Source organism: Lissotriton helveticus, chromosome 3_1 (genome assembly GCF_964261635.1).
Source record: "Lissotriton helveticus chromosome 3_1, aLisHel1.1, whole genome shotgun sequence".
NCBI lineage: Eukaryota > Metazoa > Chordata > Amphibia > Caudata > Salamandridae > Lissotriton > Lissotriton helveticus.
In genome coordinates this window covers 993,877,163-993,893,389 of record NC_136061.1, presented here as the reverse complement: position 1 = coordinate 993,893,389, position 16,227 = coordinate 993,877,163, and the positions used below count along the sequence as shown (strand labels likewise).

Genomic DNA, 16,227 nt, shown 5'->3' with positions numbered 1-16,227 from the left:
TCTTCAGCAAATCAGTGTATTAGATTGTCAGCAACACATGTTCATGATAATAATTTTATGCTTTTTATTGTCTAGAAAACTGTCCTGAAGAAGGTGTAAATTTACGTATTCACCGAAACACAGCGTCAACAACTCTGTTTTCTTGTGATTATGTATTCTAATGAAATGTTTTTTAATCTTGATTGTATATATACCTATATATATATATATCTATATATATATATATATAGATATATATATATATATAGATATGTGTGTGTGTGTCTGTGGGTGTTAAATAAATATTAATGTCTATATGTCAATAGTATTTTTGCCTTTTTGGATTTTTATTGTTAGTTGCTTTGACCCACTGATATTGCACGATTGTAGTTTTTTTTCTTTTTCCTCTCTCTGACCACTAGCACTGTATAGCATTTTAGTCATTTAACCATTGTGTGATAGGGACTTGTTTGGTTTTGTACAGGTCTCAGGGCGACCACCACTAAATTATTCTGCATGACTTGACCTTCCTTTTCTTGTCAACTTCCAGGTCCTCACCTGAAGTTGGGGGGAACCTCAAAATCTTTACTTTTCCTGCCTGCCAATACATTTTCGAGTTCTCCCATGGGTGGACCTTTTGACCTACAGCATGGAGTGGTTACATGATAACATTGCCGAAGGCCTGCCAGGCCGAAAAATGTGTAATGCACTGTTTATGTGGTTATGCCCTCTAGGGGCTGACTGTACAGTTGCAATTCAATGCTCTTTCACAATGCAGTTTTAATGTGATGTCTTGCCTTCCTTAATCACTCCTTATTGTGTTTGAACCTATCTTAAGTTATCCACTCCCTAAAATTAAAGATGCAAAACAGTTATTTCTGCAGAACACAATACTTATATGGTGAGGTAAAACAGAATGTCATGGTGTTACTTTCCAATACAGAACTAGTGTTGACTGCTTTGGGACACGCGATGTCGCATTCTAAAAACAACAAAACAACAAGGAAATGTCACCACGTCTCTCTCCGGCACAGTTGGAGAGTGGCTACTATAATATTCACTGCTTTCTGCTTTGAAATGCCTTTTCATACATATCTCAGCCTGTGGTGGTCCCAGGGCAACAGAACCACCACCAAATTGTGCAGCGTGACATGGCCTTGCTTTTCTTGTCCACTTCCAGGTCCTCATCCTAAGTTGGGGGGAAGCTCAAAATGATGTACGGTTATTTTTGCAGAACACAATATTTACGTTGCGAGCCAATACACCCACATTGTTTTCATTCTGCTACCTTTCCAGATGAGAGGGAATGTTGTATCACTCATATCACATTAAGTTTAGCATATTATTTTCAGAGCTCCAGCCTGTTCAAATAAAGGTAGTATATATGACAGGTGCATGTTACATACAAATCAGGCCTAACTGTATGGTGACCATGACTGCAATAATTATTTAAAGTAAGTATTTGAAAGGCTTAGGGCCCAGGAAACTAATATTTTTAACTCCTTCGATGTGTTGTGAACGTATCTAGGACCCTAATTAAATATTCCCGATTCATGCCCTAATGTGGTTATAACAAATCATATCCTTATAAAGGCATAAGAATCATATCCATATTTAGTCATAGCCAATGCAGTCCAAATACGGCAAGGCTACTCCCATAGACTCCTAGAAAGTACAACGTGTTCTTTAAACAAACCAAGCCTCCAGCAGCCCGGGAATTCCCCCTGCTTCTGTTTTGATTTGTCCAAGAACTTCTGGAGTCCTGAAAGAACTGCAAGTTCTTAGTGACGTCTTATGTCCAACCTTACGTCAAACTCGGCACCTTCCAGGTATAAATATACCAGCAGCTGTCCTAACAAACACATGGTGGTTTGGAGCAGATCGGCTATCTACTTACCCGAAGCCCAGCTGTAACGAGAGCCGAAGGAAGCCGACCCTCCCATTGACGCACTGAGAGAGACGCTGTCTTTTCTCCTGCCGAGAAATCCAGCTCCAGTGTTTCCAGTCACCCTTGCGGGTTGCTGGGAGATCGAATCCTGAGAAAGAGATAAAAGACCTCCTTCATTCTATAACCAAGGTACAGAGCTGATTAGATCCTTAGAGAATTCTTGATTCAGATTCTTGGCAAAAACTATCTTAACTTAAACTGCAACTTACTTACTCCTTCCCACGTACTAGGCTTAGGTTAGGTACACCGGGGTAGGTTTATTTTAGAAACACCAGTTGAGTACGTTTAGTCAACTTTTATCATTGTATGTATTTTATCCGTGCTGATGACGAAGCGGTTCCGTCATGGCCCGCTCACCGCACCTGCGCGGCGCGGGTTCCGCACCTGCGCTGGGCGTTCCATTGAGCGGGCGGGGCCATGACGGAACCGCTCCGTCATGAGCACAGCTCAACCGAGGCTGGTGACGGAGCGGTTCCGTCACCAGCATGGGTGCGCCGTGCGGCCGCCCCGCCCCCTTAGCGCTGCGGCGGAATAGCTGCCGCAGCGAAGGTGTTAATGCTAATTATAGATAATTGAGTGTGCGAGATCATCATATTGTTTCATAAGCAGGTTGACATTATTTGCACTAACAATAATAACAGAAGTTCAGCAAAGGGGAATTTTCCATTCTTCTTTTCAGAAAGCTACTTGCATTGAGCAGCATTACAAGGATAAGGGCTGGGCACATAGGTTAAGTTGAAGGTAGCATGTTTTATTACATTTGGTTGTCTATTGGACATGTCGCTAACTAAGCCCTTTTTCACACAGTAATGCAGACACAAGAAACTTCACCGTAATTCGACCTCTTCCCCAGAGAATCATTGCAAGATACGTATAAAGAGAACTAAGGATTTGGGAGAGGCAGACTGGAAGACTAGTTGCTGGGAAAAAATGCTGAAGAGACTATATCCTACTGTTGGCCTGGCAGCTTTCTAAAGGAATGAAGAGATAATACATAGCCTGGTGTAAGAAAGCGAGGGAAGTATTAATCATTCAGGCAATAGCCTAATTAGGAGGCTAATAATCATATATGGGATAAGCCCTGCCGTACATATATAAGGCTATTGCAAGTCACTGAAGAGTTCCATGACCATAGTGAGGAACGAGGCCAAAGAAACTCCGAGGTGACTTACAATATCTTTAAAATGTATGGTGCAGGATATTTTATTCCTTAGAATACATGGTCACACCAGATCCCTTGCTACAGATCACTTATATAATTGCTCTCTTTCTCATTCATACGAAAGAGGGAATATTTTTGCAAACTGAAGAATACAAGTGTACTCTAATGTGAAAACAAGCACATCAAAAACGCTGTTAGTAGTTTGTTGCAAAAGGATATTACTATCAGTCTAATGTAAGTCTAATTTAAATAGTGCTGAGGCTCATCATGTGTATAAAAAGGAATATGGATTCTATGTTTCCTGTAAATGACCTTTAGGGGCAGATTTACTAACCTTTCATGCTAACCAATGCAGGGAGGCACCTTGATGCGCTGGGTTTGGTGAAAGGGACAGAGCAAAATTTGAATTATCCATTAACACATGGTGCACTTCTGCTTTCTCATAGCACTGGTGCACTATGTGCTGCCTCGTCTCAATGCATGCACCCTTGCACCATGACACAAGGGTGCCTGCGTTATGGACAGTACAGTTTTTGTGTGACAAGGGATACTTTCCCACACAAAAACAGTCCTTAGGGGCATATTCCTCTTTCCATACGTACTGTAAAATGCAGAAGACTTTGAAAGAGAAAGTAATGAGGAGGGATAAAGATATTTCTCCTACTTATGCATATCTCGGTTAGGCGCACTATTTTGGCACACACTCAGGTTTACTGCCTTTAATAAATCTGGGTTTGCATAAAAATCCATGGACGGATGTGTGCGATTGCCTATGCTCAACGCACAGAACTATTCCTGATTCAAAGTAGCGCATGGTAGCGCATAGCACTGCCATGCGATACCTATTTTTTACTAAGTCATGCAAAGCCATACAAATCGGGCTTTGCGTGGCCTGGTAAATACAGAAATACATTTTGCATCTGGCGGCATTAAAAATGTGATGTAACCCTGATGCAAAAAGTTAGTAAATCTGGCCCTTAGTGTACAAAAAGAAAACATGCCATAATTATTATTTTTTTTCTCTTCACTCTTTGTTTCAGAAAAGCAGACCACAAGACTGAAATGCCAGTTTTCGTGTTTCTACCTTGTTTAAACTGCAGCTGCAATTATGCCCCGTGTCCTGCTTTGCACCTGGGCTGCAGGCAGAAGGCATTATGATATCAGAAGTCAACCGTAATAAGTTATTTCCAGTTGATCAACTAAGTCATGTCATTGAATTATTACAGGCAGAAGTCGTTTGTAATAAGGAAATTAGAAACAAGATTGTATACAAGGATCACAAGCATGCAGGTATTATATAGATCTAAATGCTGTGTGGAGGTTAGACTAATTATTACAGATACTATGGATTTGTGATATACACAATGCTCTGGGTTTTGTAATATTCATCTTGTTTAACATTATGGCTGCTGACATTCCAATAATAATTTTCATCATTTTGATACGCAAGGTTTGTGTGCTGATTTTACATAATAAATAACATATTTTAAATACAAACTGCACGAGGCAGGCGGTACGGCTTGGGCTAGTTGTGGCGTCCTGTGATCATGAGCGGCTGCCGCTGAACAAGGTGGATGGCTCATGTTGCAGTTAGTCCGACACCCTCTGCTCTCCTCTCCGACCTTCTCTGACGATTGGGCTATGCCCTGTTTGCTATTGGCGTTGCGTGCCAAAGTGAGGACTCTGGGCTAGGGTTTCCTTTACTACCCAGATGGTGAGGATCCCTGTACAGGGATGGTGCCTCAACACTGCTCCTTCCTCTGCGAGGCCGCAGGTCATGGAAACACACACCGGCTGATAGGGAGAGGGAGAGCACTTCCTTCGCTAACAGCTCTCTCCTCCCTCTGCTTCACACTCAACCACCAGTGCAGCGCTCCCATATGCTGGGGTACCAAATAAAGTAATCCTCACATGCTGACTCGAGGCAGAAAACAGCGTTCACCCCTCAGCTGGGGATGACTTTTAAAGTGCTCCACACGCACCTCAAAGCAAAACAGCTCAAGAACCACCCAGTCCTTCCCCTGCTCCAGATAGGAGCAGCAACTGCAGGCTGTCCTACCCTACACACATCAGGGGCAGCGCTCCTCACACAGTTCTTCAGCTCTCCTCCCAGGCAGGTTCCTTTGAGATTTCGCAAGGATATTTTTTTAAGTCTTCCAACTGGAGGCACGCACACACCTGCCTTCACAAGCATGATACCACAGCAGGGCAAAAAGAGTCAGTCTTTTTCCTCCACCACAGGGAGAAGCAGCAACTGCAGGCCAACCCACCCCTCACACAGAAAAGTGAGCGCTCCTCACAGAGTTCTTCCACTCTTCTTCTTGGCAGGTGGCAATCTTCCTGCCATTTTCCACTGCCCACCTACCATTTCCCCCGCCCTATTACGATATGGTGGCGGTGTCTGCAAGACACCACCATCCATATTAGGATGCCCAGCGGTGCAGGGCTTTCCATGGCGGAGACTCTGCCATGGAAAGTCAGGCAGAGTTTACTTTTGGGGGTCCGTTGCGGGACCACAGGGGTTGGGGGAGGGGTGGCGGGTGCACTTGGGGGGTACCTATGGTACCCCCCTCAATTTGCATGCACAAGGTGGCAGGCACTGCGCGGTGCCTGCCATATTGTGCATGCAAATGAACAACAGTACAAAAGAGGGTGGTGATGGACGGAGCATCTGAACCAATCAAACACTCACACCCAGTCAAAAGATCTGGGTTTTATCCATCACCGTTCTTTAGCCCACTCTGCCACCCCAGTTCAGACATGGCTATATGCAATTCAGTCTGACCCTGTGCCTCATGGGAACAGTCCAGCCCGAACTGCCAAGCCATGTCTTCCCTGGACCGGAAACAAGCTTCCGAGGACCGGTTTCTGGCATTGCAGCCGTCTTCAGCCCGGCTTGCTTGAATCCAGTGGCAAAGTGAGCAAGGGACTCACGTCTGAGCATACCCTGCCACACTTATGGCGGCCAAAGCGGTACAAAAGGGGTGGTGATGGACGGAGCATCTGAACCAATCAAACACTCACACCCAGTCAAAAGATCTGGGTTTGATCCATCACCGTTCTTTAGCCCACTCTGCCACCCCAGTTCAGACATGGCTATATGCAAATCAGTCTGACCCTGTGCCTCATGGGAACAGTCCAGCCCGAACTGCCAAGCCATGTCTTCCCTGGACCGGAAACAAGCTTCTGAGGACCGGTTTCTGGCATTACAGCCGTCTTCAGCCCGGCTTGCTTGAATCCAGTGGCAAAGTGAGCAAGGGACTCACGTCTGAGCATACCCTGCCACACTTATGGCGGCCAAAGCGGTACAAAAGGGGGTGGTGATGGACGGAGCATCTGAACCAATCAAACACTCACACCCAGTCAAAAGATCTGGGTTTGATCCATCACCGTTCTTTAGCCCACTCTGCCACCCCAGTTCAGACATGGCTATATGCAAATCAGTCTGACCCTGTGCCTCATGGGAACAGTCCAGCCCGAACTGCCAATCCATGTCTTCCCTGGACCGGAAACAAGCTTCCGAGGACCGGTTTCTGGCATTACAGCCGTCTTCAGCACAGCTTGCTTGAATCCAGTGGCAAAGTGAGCAAGGGACTCACGTCTGAGCATACCCTGCCACACTTATGGCGGCCAAAGCGGTACAAAAGGGGGTGGTGATGGACGGAGCATCTGAACCAATCAAATACTCACACCCAGTCAAAAGATCTGGGTTTGATCCATCACCGTTCTTTAGCCCACTCTGCCACCCCAGTTCAGACATGGCTATATGCAAATCAGTCTGACCCTGTGCCTCATGGGAACAGTCCAGCCCGAACTGCCAAGTCATGTCTTCCCTCGACCGGAAACAAGCTTCCGAGGACCGGTTTCGGGCATTACAGCCGTCTTCAGCTGGGATTGCTTGACTCCAGTGGCAAAGTGAGCAAGGGACTCACGTCTGAGCATACCCTGCCACACTTATGGCGGCCATAGCGGTACAAAAGGGGGTGGTGATGGACGGAGCATCTGAACCAATCAAACACTCACACCCAGTCAAAAGATCTGGGTTTAATCCATCACCGTTCTTTAGCTCACTCCGCCACCCCAGTTCAGACATGGCCATATGCAAATCAGTCTGACCCTGTGCTTATGGGAACAGCCCAGCCCGAACTGCCAAGCCAAGTCTTCCCTGGACCGGAATCAAGCTTCCCAGGACCGGTTTCTGGCATTACAGCCGTCTTCAGCCGGTCTTGCTTGACTCCAGTGGCAAAGTGAGCAAGGGACTCACGTCTGAGCATACCCTGCCAACTTAGGGCGAACAAAGAAAAAACAAAGGTGGTGATGGACGGAGCGTTGACAATACAAACACTCACCCCCAGTCAACTGATCTGGGTTTAATCCATCACCGTTTTTTAGCTCACTCCGCCACCCCAGTTCAGACATGGCCATATGCAAATCGGTCTGACCCTGTGCCTCATGGGAACAGCCCAGCCCGAACTGCCAAGCCAAGTCTTCCCTGGACCGGAATCAAGCTTCCCAGGGCCGGTTTCTGGCATTACAGCCGTCTTCAGCCGGGCTTGCTTGACTCCAGTGGCAAAGTGAGCAAGGGACTCACGTCTGAGCATACCCTGCCAACTTAGGGCGAACAAAGAAAAACCAAAGGTGGTGATGGACGGAGCATTGACAATACAAACACTCACCCCCAGTCAACTGATCTGGGTTTAATCCATCACCGTTCTTTAGCTCACTCCGCCACCCCAGTTCAGACATGGCCATATGCAAATCGGTCTGACCCTGTGCCTCATGGGAACAGCCCAGCCCGAACTGCCAAGCCAAGTCTTCCCTGGACCGGAATCAAGCTTCCCAGGACCGGTTTCTGGCATTACAGCCGTCTTCAGCCGGGCTTGCTTGACTCCAGTGGCAAAGTGAGCAAGGGACTCACGTCCGAGCATACCCTGCCAACTTAGGGCGAACAAAGAAAAACCAAAGGTGGTGATGGACGGAGCGTTGACAATACAAACACTCACCCCCAGTCAACTGATCTGGGTTTAATCCATCACCGTTCTTTAGCTCACTCCGCCACCCCAGTTCAGACATGGCCATATGCAAATCAGTCTGACCCTGTGCCTCATGGGAACAGCCCAGCCCGAACTGCCAAGCCAAGTCTTCCCTGGACCGGAATCAAGCTTCCCAGGACCGGTTTCTGGCATTACAGCCGTCTTCAGCCGGGATTGCTTGACTCCAGTGGCAAAGTGAGCAAGGGACTCACGTCTGAGCATACCCTGCCAACTTAGGGCGAACAAAGAAAAACCAAAGGTGGTGATGGACGGAGCATTGACAATACAAACACTCACCCCCAGTCAACTGATCTGGGTTTAATCCATCACCGTTCTTTAGCTCACTCTGCCACCCCAGTTCAGACATGGCCATATGCAAATCAGTCTGACCCTGTGCCTCATGGGAACAGCGCAGCCCGAACTGCCAAGCCAAGTCTTCCCTGGACCGGAATCAAGCTTCCGAGGACCTGGTTTCTGGCATTACCGCCATCTTCAGCCCGGCTTGCTTGAATCCAGTGGCAAAGTGAGCAAGGGACTCACGTCTGAGCATACCCTGCCACACTTATGGCGGCCATAGCGGTACAAAAGGGGGTGGTGATGGACGGAGCATCTGAACCAATCAAACACTCACACCCAGTCAAAAGATCTGGGTTTGATCCATCACCGTTCTTTAGCCCACTCTGCCACCCCAGTTCAGACATGGCTATATGCAAATCAGTCTGACCCTGTGCCTCATGGGAACAGTCCAGCCCGAACTGCCAAGCCATATCTTCCCTGGACCGGAAACAAGCTTCCGAGGACCGGTTTCTGGCATTGCAGCCGTCTTCAGCCCGGCTTGCTTGAATCCAGTGGCAAAGTGAGCAAGGGACTCACGTCTGAGCATACCCTGCCACACTTATGGCGGCCAAAGCGGTACAAAAGGGGGTGGTGATGGACGGAGCATCTGAACCAATCAAACACTCACACCCAGTCAAAAGATCTGGGTTTGATCCATCACCGTTCTTTAGCCCACTCTGCCACCCCAGTTCAGACATGGCTATATGCAAATCAGTCTGACCCTGTGCCTCATGGGAACAGTCCAGCCCGAACTGCCAAGCCATGTCTTCCCTGGACCGGAAACAAGCTTCTGAGGACCGGTTTCTGGCATTACAGCCGTCTTCAGCCCGGCTTGCTTGAATCCAGTGGCAAAGTGAGCAAGGGACTCACGTCTGAGCATACCCTGCCACACTTATGGCGGCCAAAGCGGTACAAAAGGGGGTGGTGATGGACGGAGCATCTGAACCAATCAAACACTCACACCCAGTCAAAAGATCTGGGTTTGATCCATCACCGTTCTTTAGCCCACTCTGCCACCCCAGTTCAGACATGGCTATATGCAAATCAGTCTGACCCTGTGCCTCATGGGAACAGTCCAGCCCGAACTGCCAATCCATGTCTTCCCTGGACCGGAAACAAGCTTCCGAGGACCGGTTTCTGGCATTACAGCCGTCTTCAGCACAGCTTGCTTGAATCCAGTGGCAAAGTGAGCAAGGGACTCACGTCTGAGCATACCCTGCCACACTTATGGCGGCCAAAGCGGTACAAAAGGGGGTGGTGATGGACGGAGCATCTGAACCAATCAAATACTCACACCCAGTCAAAAGATCTGGGTTTGATCCATCACCGTTCTTTAGCCCACTCTGCCACCCCAGTTCAGACATGGCTATATGCAAATCAGTCTGACCCTGTGCCTCATGGGAACAGTCCAGCCCGAACTGCCAAGTCATGTCTTCCCTCGACCGGAAACAAGCTTCCGAGGACCGGTTTCGGGCATTACAGCCGTCTTCAGCTGGGATTGCTTGACTCCAGTGGCAAAGTGAGCAAGGGACTCACGTCTGAGCATACCCTGCCACACTTATGGCGGCCATAGCGGTACAAAAGGGGGTGGTGATGGACGGAGCATCTGAACCAATCAAACACTCACACCCAGTCAAAAGATCTGGGTTTAATCCATCACCGTTCTTTAGCTCACTCCGCCACCCCAGTTCAGACATGGCCATATGCAAATCAGTCTGACCCTGTGCTTATGGGAACAGCCCAGCCCGAACTGCCAAGCCAAGTCTTCCCTGGACCGGAATCAAGCTTCCCAGGACCGGTTTCTGGCATTACAGCCGTCTTCAGCCGGTCTTGCTTGACTCCAGTGGCAAAGTGAGCAAGGGACTCACGTCTGAGCATACCCTGCCAACTTAGGGCGAACAAAGAAAAAACAAAGGTGGTGATGGACGGAGCGTTGACAATACAAACACTCACCCCCAGTCAACTGATCTGGGTTTAATCCATCACCGTTTTTTAGCTCACTCCGCCACCCCAGTTCAGACATGGCCATATGCAAATCGGTCTGACCCTGTGCCTCATGGGAACAGCCCAGCCCGAACTGCCAAGCCAAGTCTTCCCTGGACCGGAATCAAGCTTCCCAGGGCCGGTTTCTGGCATTACAGCCGTCTTCAGCCGGGCTTGCTTGACTCCAGTGGCAAAGTGAGCAAGGGACTCACGTCTGAGCATACCCTGCCAACTTAGGGCGAACAAAGAAAAACCAAAGGTGGTGATGGACGGAGCGTTGACAATACAAACACTCACCCCCAGTCAACTGATCTGGGTTTAATCCATCACCGTTCTTTAGCTCACTCCGCCACCCCAGTTCAGACATGGCCATATGCAAATCGGTCTGACCCTGTGCCTCATGGGAACAGCCCAGCCCGAACTGCCAAGCCAAGTCTTCCCTGGACCGGAATCAAGCTTCCCAGGACCGGTTTCTGGCATTACAGCCGTCTTCAGCCGGGCTTGCTTGACTCCAGTGGCAAAGTGAGCAAGGGACTCACGTCCGAGCATACCCTGCCAACTTAGGGCGAACAAAGAAAAACCAAAGGTGGTGATGGACGGAGCGTTGACAATACAAACACTCACCCCCAGTCAACTGATCTGGGTTTAATCCATCACCGTTCTTTAGCTCACTCCGCCACCCCAGTTCAGACATGGCCATATGCAAATCAGTCTGACCCTGTGCCTCATGGGAACAGCCCAGCCCGAACTGCCAAGCCAAGTCTTCCCTGGACCGGAATCAAGCTTCCCAGGACCGGTTTCTGGCATTACAGCCGTCTTCAGCCGGGATTGCTTGACTCCAGTGGCAAAGTGAGCAAGGGACTCACGTCTGAGCATACCCTGCCAACTTAGGGCGAACAAAGAAAAACCAAAGGTGGTGATGGACGGAGCATTGACAATACAAACACTCACCCCCAGTCAACTGATCTGGGTTTAATCCATCACCGTTCTTTAGCTCACTCTGCCACCCCAGTTCAGACATGGCCATATGCAAATCAGTCTGACCCTGTGCCTCATGGGAACAGCGCAGCCCGAACTGCCAAGCCAAGTCTTCCCTGGACCGGAATCAAGCTTCCGAGGACCTGGTTTCTGGCATTCCAGCCGTCTTCAGCCCGGCTTGCTTGAATCCAGTGGCAAAGTGAGCAAGAGACTCACGTCTGAGCATACCCTGCCACACTTATGGCAGCCATAGCGGTACAAAAGGGGGTGGTGATGGACCGAGCATCTGAACCAATCAAACACTCACACCCAGTCAAAAGATCTGGGTTTGATCCATCACCGTTCTTTAGCCCACTCTGCCACCCCAGTTCAGACATGGCTATATGCAAATCAGTCTGACCATGTGCCTCATGGGAACAGTCCAGCCCGAACTGCCAAGCCATGCCTTCCCTGGACCGGAAACAAGCTTCCGAGGACCGGTTTCTGGCATTACCGCCATCTTCAGCCTGGCTTGCTTGAATCCAGTGGCAAAGTGAGCAAGGGACTCACGTCTGAGCATACCCTGCCACACTTATGGCGGCCATCGCCTTCAAGCTGTCGCTAACTGCTGTTAGCGACAGCTTGATAATGGGGCGATAGAATTTTCGCCGCTTAGCGTCCGAAAACGGCCGCTAAACCGGTGAAAAGTGCCTATCGCCCCCCTTGTTAATATGCCCCTGAATTCCTTTGAATCTAGGAAGCCGAGCGCACCGGTATTACCGAATTTGTTTGCCTCAGAGATTCATGGGTTGAGATTACCATATACTTTGAGATGAAATCTGTAACACCACATCACACCTTTCATAGAATCCTCCATATATATTCTTGAAGTCAATTAATTCTCATTCTTCAGAGCACATTTTGTGCAGTTCATATTTAGGGACCTTCTGAAGAGGAACGTTTAATTCCAGTAAAGTAAACTTCCCTTTCGAAATGTTGTTGCTTTTGTATAGTATTCTGTAATGTATGACTTGCCAGCTTTGGATTTAGTGCCTGTTTAAGCATTTCCATACATGGCTGCTGCCTGCAGCGCTGACAATTTGTTATGATAACCTTGTTCCAGGTGGGTAAACTGAAGAGCCCCGAGACTGAATGTCCCAAGGTCACATCGCATTGTCCTTGGCAGAGTCATATAAAAATATCCCAGGCGCCTGCGAAAGAACAGCATCGGTCCTTCTTTGCTCAGCCGTATTAAACAGCCACAATCGTTCCTCATATACTCTTGAGCACACCCTAAAGAAATACATTATTTTCGGGAAAAATAATGCAAATGTGAAGGTATGTTCACACACATTTTTTGTTAATTGATTTTTCAAAGACTTTACTTTTTTTTGCTATTGTTCAGAAGATTAAAACCTAAGCAGGTGTATTTTATTCTTGAGCGTCTAACATCACTAATGACATCCATACAATACAATAATTCCGGTTCCTTGTCATGTATTTGTATTGCTTCTAAAATGTGTCCTTTGTGATGCAACATGCAACAGTCCTTAGGCCTATTAATGCTTTACCTGGGCTCTCCTTCTCTAGAGTGGCCATTGTCTAAATCACTTGAGTCCTCAAGGTGTTCTATGTCAGGTGTGAGTAGCTCATCCAGTCCTAGATTATATGGGCTTTTGGGACTTGTGGTAAAGTCTTTTTAATTACAAATGCAGGGCAGTGCAAACCTAGATAAGTCAATGGGGGCTTACAGAAATAGTGGGGTCACCGCAAGGAGAAGATGGAGTAGGTAGGGAGATAGAAGGTGGAGCAAGACGTACTAAATTCGCAGGCACTGGTTGCCTGAGCTGCTCTTTGCCTAGCTGAAGAATCACAGCTCCTGTGGATGTGACTTCTTCAGCCCGGCAAAGCACCTCAAGGCCTCCCCCCTCATGATGAGGAGGAGCATTACTGATTGCCTCAGACCTGAGAGCTTCAGATCTAAGCCCTAAAGTGCCCAGGGCTGATTGTCAATCACAGACACCTTGCCACAAAGTGGGGTGGGGTCAGCAGTCTCACTGACCTCATCCTACTATGTGACGAGTGAGGAACTGCTGCATTCCCTCATTGGATAATCTAAGGTCAGCCAACGAGGGAAGACAGTAGTCCCACCCTCCTAGGACTTCCTTGGCTTGGGACTGCTGCTTTCCCAAATTGGCAACAGTCCCAACCTTTGTGGGATCTCCGAGGTAGATCTGCACAAGTAAGTGTGGTTTTATGTGTATGCATAAATATATGAAGTGAGTGTTGTGACTGGATGTGTGTGCATGTAAGCATGTGTGAATGCATGAGTATGAGTGAGTGTTTATGTGTGTGTTTGTGCCCCAACCGCCACCTTCCTGCTAATAGTACAGGTGGCCACTGTTGGCAAATGTGATATTCCGAGTAACCACCAGTGTTTCATATGAGCAATTAATGTCAAATTATTCACATTTGTTGCTCAAAAACTATGTTCATGGCTACCAAGTGACCCAGTATCATGTATCCTATTCTGGCTTTGTACCCAGTATGATTGTGATAACATAATGAGTGATTGTGAGTGAAAACTGCCGGTGTGGATCTCCTTGCAAAAGCTGTACCAGGAGATAAACTCCACAAAAAGCTTTCACTCAACCGACGTCCAGGTGACTGGGACACCAGTGGAAGATGAAAATTGAAAGGGCTGCTGGAGATTTTATAAATATTCAGATTCTGAAACAGCGCGTAGTCCACAGGGGAAGCATTGGTTACATCGCGGTGTGTACCCCGCAATACCTTTACAACCCGGGTATTACAACGAAAGACATTACAATGGATTGCAGTAGATGGCGATCTAACCTAAGGAATAGTATGATTTACTATTCCAACACCTTCCCTACTGTACTTAGACTGGAGTTGGAATAGTAAATCATACTATTCCTAAGTCCAGTGCCGTCCAACGCAAGTCATTGTAACGACTTGTGGTGTAATGCCTGCGTTGTAAAGGTATTGCGGTGTAAACACTGCGATGTAACATCATATATTCAGTCCACAGTGGCTGTCCTGAGAACTTTGAGCCAGGATTCCAGCTGGTGGATTGTGGTGTGCACTTACCTCTCCATTGGGCGGCCCTTGGGTGGCTTTTGTTTTTCAAAATGACTAGGTGGGTGGAGCTCTGTGGCATAGATGGATAACGCATGATAGGCTGATAATGTGCCAGAGGAAGAGGGGTGCTGACATCCCCACGGCATAGGGAGTGGACCCTCTTAGGAATGCAGTTGGGAGAATGGCAAGAGGGCAAGGGCATCTGAATATGACTGCCAGATAATGGACAAGGGGACAAAATGACACTTCAGCCCTTCAGATAATGTTTTTGAACTTTGTAAATTATACCTTCATGATTTCAAACAGGTGCTGCTGTGGAGGTCAGAAATGCCCACGGAAATTGATGTGGTGGCAGCAGTCCTGCCTGTTACTTCATGCTTTACCCATAATTTTACTGGGGTGACTGTTATGCTCTTCCATGGGTTCTTCCAAGAACTGGGCTGTGAGTTTGAGCAAGGCCTCCGAATATATATGGGAGATTCAAGAAAACATGAGTTCACAAAGTGCTGTGAATTGTTGAAGCTTAACCAATAAACAAAACATGGCAGGTCCTAGTCAAGTGATGAGGAATAAAGATTAGCCTCAGTGACCACCCCTTGCCCCCGCCCGCTGATCACACAGCTGCAGGCCACGCAAAAAATTGATTTTTTCAAGGTGCTAGTAGAAATTAGAGACAACCATCCTGCGGCCACAGGGCAAATAAGCACCCTCTATGTAGGAATGGATAACATGCCGATACATATGGTGAACATAGTGTGCGTCACTGGAGAGCTGGAGCACAACATGAGAGGCCTTGAAAACAAGGGGAAGAGGCTGAGAATGGATTGGCGAGAGGGGTCAGGCTAACTGAGGCATGATTGACAATTTGGTGATCAGATTTATGCTATTACTCTGACTCCCCAGTTACCAACCAATATTATAACAGCATCAGCCACACAAGTACTCCTCAAAATGGGGATCAAGATCCCAAAACTTTATCCATGACATGTGAGCACTCCTAAAGAAATGTAAGCATCAATAATGGTGAAATAACATTAATTCTTCTTTATTAAGTCTTTTTTCTGTTTCTCCAATCAGTTTCTAGCCTCTTTCTCCAATGAGAATCTAGCCAACATGTTTCGTCACATGGAAATGTCCAATGACTTCATCAGGGCTGTTACAAGTTTGGTTGTGATATACCAGGGACTACAATTTCCAAGTAATACAATGGAGCAGAAAAAGAAATAAATGCTACCAGTCATAAGTTCCGATCTCTATGGGAAATTCTTATAGTCAGTGCTTTGCAATTTATGTTGATATATTCAGTATGCTATAGTCAGTAAAAGAATGAAGAAGTGAAGTACATGGGGCTTGTTCACATCTACATATGAAGATTTGATTACACATGGAGTCATTCTAAGTCTTCTCAACGGACCACACACTAGGAAGTGTAAACATGCATCATGTACTTCACATCCATATGCTTATACTGACTTTAGCATACCGAATATATCTACCATATATACCAAAATGCAAGAATAATAGGATGGTAGATGGGTGGATCTAGCTTTGTATTTCAGGATAATAATTTTTCATGACCATGGGGAGACTCTTCTTGATCCCTTCAATAGCCTGTGGGTTACCCATACCTCAAACATTTTAGCACCTGCTCCCTTCTGTAACAACACTGCTTTAATGGTTTACATAAATACAGTGGCGTCACTAGGGGAGTGCGGGGGGGTGCGGAC

At 47.3% G+C, this 16,227-nt stretch overlaps 1 protein-coding gene across 2 annotated transcripts in view; it reads right to left on the bottom strand.

The window, feature by feature from the left end:
- The window catches only part of ZNF385B (zinc finger protein 385B), a 1,180,505-nt gene that overhangs the window by 884,472 nt on the left and 279,806 nt on the right, over positions 1-16,227 (bottom strand). The gene's annotated exons all lie outside the window — the stretch shown is intronic.